The following is a 7,637-nucleotide window of genomic DNA, read 5'->3' as shown; positions in this document are numbered from 1 at the left end:
AGAAGTTTTGAATGAGTTTTCCAACCACCACCCCCACTGCCATTCAACTGACAGGTGCTTTTCCTCCACAAATCACATAAAAACCCAAATGTCCAGGTCAGCAGTCTATAGAGTTTCAGACTTGGATATTCCAGTGTTTAGAAAAGCACGTCACAAGGCTGTCTTTTAGGGTTGGCAAACTCATCATGTAAACATTCCATGGGGTGACAAGTAAACAGAGTTTCAGTCAAGGTACACGCAGAACTATATAAATCTCTTTCTGTGGTAAGTGAAAGGCATTACATTTTTTCTAGCTCCCCAAATCCAAAATATCCCTGAATCCTAACTTTTTCTTTCTCCTTGCTATCTCTACTTTTTGTCATCCCTGTCTTTTTCCTCTGAATTACTGAAAGGTTTGTATTTCTGCCTGGAGTGTGACAAAACAGACTGTGGCTGGGGAAAGTGCTACCATTTCTTTTTCCGTTCCGGTTCTCTTCAGATTCCTGTAGAGCAAAGACAGGAGTGAAGAAACAGAGCCTCTAACAGAATTAACTAGGGCAAAATGAAAGACTTCAACTTAACAGAAATAATTAGTGTAAAATAAAGATTGCCTGAACAGGGACTTGACCCCTTGACTCTCAGATGAAAACTCTGATGCTATACCAACTGACTTACCCAGGCCCTTTTGTGTGCCCCCCTGCCCCCACCCCACAGTCTGTCTTTTTGGTTAATTTATGGAGGTTCCAATCCACCAACCACAGCTTGGAAACCCTATGGGACCCTTCTACTCTGTCTTTCAGGTTCTCTATGAGTTGGAATTGATGACAATGGTTTGCTTTTTTGGTTATATGTGACAATTGCTTTCATGTTGAGTGTTTTCAATAAGCTTTCCTTGAATTCTCTTCATTGCCAAGAAAATTTTGTTTGAAAGAGATGTTGTCATCCCTCGGAGCATTTCCCTTTTTCTCTCTTTGCCTTGTATCACTTTAGATTTTCAGAACCAGAACGGCATCCCCTAGACAATGCACTGCCAAGTTTCTGACCATACTGCTAGACCTGAAGGACTTCATTACTTGTCAAGTGTTGTGATTTTATCCCAGTTTCTCATTTCCCCACATGTACCTGTTTTTCTGGAAGCAACACTCATGCTGCTCTTCGCATCCCTCTGCATTGTCTTGTACATTTTTCTTGCAGCATTGGGAAGCAGAGGAGAAAAGAGTTGAAAGAGAGAGAATTTGAAGACGATGTCAACATTCCATAATGGTGGGTAAGCAAGTGAGCCTGAGTTTAATCTTCTACATCTCTATGGTTGCTTTTCTTTGTGAAGTACTTCTCTACCACGTGTGAGCTGCTCCTCCTTCTTCTCATTTTTTCTCCCCCTCCTCCACCTTTTCCTTCGCCTTCTTCTCTTCCCTCTTTCTGTCTTTATTCACTGTTTGCTGCCCATATCCAAGGAAAAAGGATAGTTATCTTGGTGAATAAATGTACGTTAGGACATACTACCTAGAAAATGATCCAAGACAGTTCGTTAGTTTTGACCTAAACTTGGAGAAAACACTGTACAGGGGATCTGGGAACAAACAAAAGGGAGGAGTTTTGGTGAGAAGAATAGATTAACCTCTCCGGCAAGGAAAGACTGAGCTGGTCATGGAAAAAGAGTATTGTTTATTTCTGCAAGTATCTCGGCAATTCCAAGAATCCAAGACTATGTGAAAATTGAGAGAATTTGTAATTGCTTTACTTTAGGAATTTATGTATTTCTCATCTCTCCTACCCTACGAATATATAAGGCATCCGTTGGGGGTCAGCCCATTGGACCAATGCACCAGGGACCAATTTAGGACCCGTAACCCTCGTCCACCTGCATAACGGGTGATTATTCTACTTGTTGGTAGAGGATCAAGTTGTTAAAACCAATGTTATGAATGGAGTATAATAAAATATTTTCCTTGCATTAAATGCAGGCATTTCCAACAATGGGTACTGTTGTTTAGGCTTTCAGACCTTTCTCCCTTAAGTAACATCACCTTACTTTTGAGACAGTAAAGGCCTAAAGATAGCAACCTATGGCTCTCCCTTTCCTCATGCTGTCATCTGCAGGCCTTTATTTCAGAGTTCAGTTCTTGGCTCATGTTTCTCCACCCAAATGCACCATTATCATCAGTGACTAGAGGAGAGTGCCCTTCAAGAAATATGTCATTTCTTATCATCTCGCAATTTATTAATTCTAAGTAATTGTTATCTTCATGGGTTTCAGCTGCATTTGATTCCTTTTTCAAATGCCGTTAAATTTTATTTCTACTGGATCGTGAAAAATTTGACAACAGAAAGCCAGCGCTCCCTAAGAACACTTTCACTTTCAGGTTTGGATTAACTTCTTTAGTTTATTGCTCCAGTGGCCTTATAGACAATGCCTCTGATTCTGGATCAGAAGATTGAAAATTTGAGTCCCTTCTTGTTGCCTTCTTCCTGGTTTGGCAAGAAGTAGAAGCCTCTTGAATTGACCTCCAATGGCCACTGTTTATTTTAGGAAACATAAGTAATTTAGATGCATTATCTATTCTTAGCTTTCTCTGCCCTCCCTCTCCTCACACCCACACATAGCCCTTTGGCTGCATCTCCCTCAGGAATCTGATGTGGTGTTAAATGACCACCTTATGACTTTATTTAAAGCTCTAAAGACAAGAAACTGGAATTCTGCAGGCAAATGTAAGAAATGTACTTACCAATACTCTTGCGATTTTTTTTTCTAGATGTATGTGTGTGGTGTGGGATGCTTTCAACAACATGGTGTTTGAAAACCTCCAGTGCAAGTCTTTTTGTCTTGATCAAGCAGAATAATCGCTCAGCAAACCATGCAACTCATCTGTTTTTTACAGTTCCCAACATTTCTGTTCGTTTCTCCTTTTGAAAACACTTTTTGCGTATTCATATGGAAATAAACACATCGATGGATGGATTCCCTTTAAATGTTTCCCCATTTCTACTCCAGAGCAAGAAGCCCTTCATACTAATGGGCTCAGTAATCCTCTGTTCCCCATTCCAGTGTTACCAGTGAACAAGACAGAAAAGGAAGGACTGAAAGACGAGAGAAAGAACAGCCTGGATCATTTCTTTTGGAATTTCCTTAGTTTTCTGAGCAGTGTTTGGAGCGTGGGACAGCCTGAGGTTACCAAGCAGAGAAGCTTCTTCCTGTTTCACCTTCCATTCCTGGCACTCCTCCTCATCCACAGTCTTCAAAAATTGGATCAAACTTTTCAGACGTGGATGGCAACAGGCCTCACAGAGTTTCAGGTTTGTGAGTAAATAATATTGCACATGATTTGAATTCATAAACGTACGAGTCCTGTAAACAATACTTCAATGTATAACTAAAATGTCACCCTCCCGCCCCCTCCTCCGCAACCGGCAGCCGAAATAGCTCAGTTGGGAGAGCGTTAGACTGAAGATCTAAAGGTCCCTGGTTCAATCCCGGGTTTCGGCAGTTTTGTTGCCCTTTGCATAATTATTATCATCCCTTTTTTATATAACAGTTGCATTCCAAGGCTTTAGGATTCTAATAAAACTAACTGTAAATAAAGTTAAGCAAAAACTTGTCCGGAAGGAGGGCGTAGCTCTGTTGTAGACTGCATGCTTTGTGGTGTAGGGATCGATCCCCAGCACCTCCGGAGTTTTCCTCTGTTCAAACACTGTTTAAAGTCATTCTTTAAGGAATGGAGCCCTCGGGTCGTCCACTAGCTGAGAACTCGGCTACCAACCAAAAGATCACCTGCAGATTTTCGGGAACACTATGGAGCAGTTCTGTCGTGTCCTGTAGTTTCGCTATGGGTCAGAATCCACTCGACGGCAACCGTTTTATTTTATTTTTTTCCCCCTGAAGGAACACAGATGTAGTTCTCCTAATATTTTCCGTACCATTCCTGCACACATAGAAAGTAAAAACATAACCCGGTGGATTGCCTTGAATGCTCTTCCATTCACGGGCTCTGAGCCTCTACATCCCCTAAGGAGACTGTGACAAAGAAGGAAGGCGTTAAGAAAGGAGAGAAATGAAGAACCGGATCCCAACGGAATCACTTGAAACATCCGACACAAAAGCCTGCACATTAACAGGTGGTTCATCTTGGCTCCCATTTGTAGTATTATGAAAGAGACAGAAAGGCAGAAAAAGGGATGGGGGGAGGGTCCCGCTGACAGCTTTCTTGAGTGCATTGTGTTTTCTGGGCCAAACGAAGGAGCAAAAGCAGAGAAACCCATCTTAATGCTCGCCGATTTCTCTACCGGTGCTCGGTCTAAAAGTGAGAGATGGACGGCTGTAGCTCCGGAGTGTTTTTAGGTGAGCGAGCAGCTTGGACTCTGGGCAAGGTAAAGAAGACTGCCAAGGAATTAGAAGCTTTCCTAATACGAAAAACCAAAACTAAACAAACCCAGTGCCGTCGAGTCGATTCCGACTCGTAGCGACCCTATAATACAAAAGGAGAAGAAATAACTGGAACTAACACATTCCCAATTGATATTCCATAATATCGATTCTCCTATGTTTTCTCACTCATTCCATTCTCCTCGTTATGTTAGTCTTTAAATAAAACATTTACTGGAAACCTCAGTTAACATCAAAAGGAGTAGACCCATGTGAAGAAGCAGGGAAAGGGGTTTTTTGTCAAAACGAAAAATAGATACAGGTAGTTTCCGAATTATACCCTATTTGAGTTACAATGAACCACACTTACCACCTTCTTCTTCTTTTTTTTTTGCTGTACATCTTGTCATTAGTAGTATGTTCTGTATACAATGTTGGTTATGTTATTGTTCTTATGCCAGCCATGCAAAATTAAATAAAGAATGAATTTATAAAACTATTGACAATAAAAGGCAACAATAATGAAAATTAAAAAGAAAAGATATGCGACTAACCTAAGAATTTACTTGGGACACCACTTTCAGTGGGGAACTACTACAAATAAAAGGTGAATGGATCACAGGTATGCTGAACACTTCCTCTGTAAAGAGCAGCCGCTGTCTCTGTTCTTTCACAGTCAATTTTATCACATCTGCTTTGTATGACCAGTAAAGTTCTAGGAATTTCCAGTCCACTGCTGGTAACTTTCTAATGTTTTATGATTTAAAAAATGTCTTTATCTCTGTATGTCTTCCTATTGAGTCAAAGCATCTTTAGGAAGACACAGAATTTGATGTTTGCTCCCAGCACTCCCATCTGGGATGTCACTACTTCTTAATTTTCTTCTTCTGGAAAATATCCACAGCAGGTAGTCAGGAGAGAGACTGTCTGGGTTCCAAGTCTGATTGGCCTCAGGTTGGTTGTGTTCCTGGGGTCAATTATTCATTTGTTTTAGGATGCATTTTATCAACAAAGGTAATGTGGTCATTTCATGTGTTAGCTCTTTTTCCTGTTATCCACTTGTTCTCTGCAGGCACTTTAAGAAAACAGTAGGAAAAATTGAAAGGCTCATGTGGGGACAGTAATACTGGCTTCATACAATAAACTAGGAAGTATTCCCTCCTCTTCTATTTTCTGGAAATGATTGTGCATAGTTTGTGTTAACTCTTTAAATATTTGTTGGAATATTCTAATTAATCTTTCTGGATCTAGTGATCCTTTTTTGGGGTGAAGGTGTTTTAAAATTACTAAATCAAATATCCTTAATATAGTGCTATTCAAAATACATATTCATATTGGGTGAGTAGTGGCAGTTTGAGTTTCTTGAGCGATTGGTCTATGTCAATTAAGTTGTCAAATTTACGTGTGTAGCATTGTTTATAATATTTCCTTATTATTCTTTTGCTATCTGCAGAGTCTATAATGATATCCCCTGTTTCATTCCTGCTTCTGACACTTTGTGTCCCCCCCCCCTTTTTTTTTTTTTGGTTTGTTTGCGTCAGTCTTCCTAGAGGTCTGTTAATTTTATTCATCTTTTCAGAGAACCTACTTATTGTTCCATTGATTTGCTCCATTTTGTTTACTTTTAATTTATTTCTGCTCTTATTTTTACTGTTTTCTTCATTCTGCTTGATTTGAGTTTATTTTGCTCTTCTGTACCCCTCTTTTTTTTTTTTTAGGTTCTTCAAGTGAGAGCTTAGATAATTGATATGAGGCTTTTTTCTTTTCTTCTGTATGCATTTAGTGGTATAAAATTCTTTCTCAGTACTGCTTTAGTATGTCTCACAAATTTTGACATGTTGTGTTTCTATTTTTATATCCTTGAGACTTCCTCTTTGACCTATAGGTTATATAAAAGTACGTGGCTTAGTTTCCAACTTGGAAAATTTGTTTTGTATTTCTATGACTGATTTTTAGTTTGCTTCCATTGTGGACAGAGAATGTACTCTGCTACTCTGTCCTTCAGGGTCCTTATCAGTAGGAATCGTATCCACGGCAGTGAATTTGTTTTTGTTTTTGGATCACAGGTATGCTGTATGCATCCTTTATAAAGAAGATACACTGCCTCTGTTCCTTCACGGTCAATCTGATCACACGTGCTTTGTATGACCAGGAAACTTCTAGGAATTTCTGGTTCACTGTTTGCACCTTTTGAAGATTTCTAATGCTTAATGGTTTTAAAACTATCTCTAACACTGTTTGTATTTCCTTGAATCAAGGGTCTTTGGGAAGACAGAATTAGAAGTTTGTTCCCAGCCCTCCAATCTGACCCTATATCAAGGTGGGATGACCTCCCTTCTTGAGTTTCTTCTCCAAGCTGGGATGATCTCACTTCTCTATTTTCTTCTCCAACACAAATATCCACAGCAGGTACTCAGGAGAGAGACTGTCTGGCTTGTAACTGTAACCAGCTGCATGTTGGCTGTGTTCCTAAGGTCAAATATTTATGTTTTAGGGATGTATTTTATGGACAGAGGCAATGCAGTCATTCCATGTATTTGCTCTTTTTTTTTTTTTTTGTCCTGTTATCCATGTGTTCTCTTGAGACCCTTTAAGCAAACAGTAGTATGTTTGCCACAGTAGTGCACTGGAGAGCAAGGAATGAGGAGAAATTAGGGTGTTATGAGCAGAGTTCCAAATTCAAGGCCCAACCCTAGATCCACTGAATCTGTGGTTCAAGCCCTTGAAGTGATACAGGTGCTAAAACTTGAGAAGCACTACTCTGTGCATTTGAGGAGGAAATGCTAAGGCCCAGGTGTGTGCTGAGGAGGAAAAGTGGCTCCTGGGGTTTCCTGTCCATTCTCAAGGGATGGCTGTATCTGCCTTACATGGAGAGTTTCTCGTCTTTTTAAGACCTCCAATAATTTAGGTGACTTTGGAGGTCACACAAAACATCCCTTGTTTTTTCTGGATGAATTCACAATGTAAGGTTAAGCCTGAACCTGCTTGTGAAATCTGGGCCCTCACACAGAGACTGTTGCACACCCATTGAGCTATCCAAGCTCAGAGATTCAACTTTTCCTGACAATTACTGTCAACTACCCCCTGGTGAAAACTCTGGTTGCTTACTGGTTAAGAGCTTTGGTGACCAAAAGGCCAGCAGTTCAAATCCATCAGGCACTTCTTGGAACCAAGAATCCATATTTTTATAACATTCTCAGGCTATTATTCCCAAGCTTTTGTGCCACTGAAATCCACGCTGTAGCATGTATGACCCTATATCTTTGTGTCGGAGGCTCATTAGTGTTTATTATGTTAC

At 40.1% G+C, this 7,637-nt stretch overlaps 1 non-coding gene across 1 annotated transcript; it reads left to right on the top strand.

Annotated features, from left to right (window-relative positions):
• The first annotated feature begins 3,390 nt into the window (after positions 1-3,390).
• On the top strand, positions 3,391-3,463 carry TRNAF-GAA (transfer RNA phenylalanine (anticodon GAA)). The gene has a single exon. It is a non-coding gene; the product is annotated as a tRNA-Phe (tRNA).
• Positions 3,464-7,637: the final 4,174 nt, after the last annotated feature.

Source organism: Loxodonta africana, chromosome 1, assembly GCF_030014295.1.
Source record: "Loxodonta africana isolate mLoxAfr1 chromosome 1, mLoxAfr1.hap2, whole genome shotgun sequence".
Classification (NCBI taxonomy): domain Eukaryota; kingdom Metazoa; phylum Chordata; class Mammalia; order Proboscidea; family Elephantidae; genus Loxodonta; species Loxodonta africana.
This window is presented reverse-complemented; position numbering and strand designations above follow the sequence as displayed.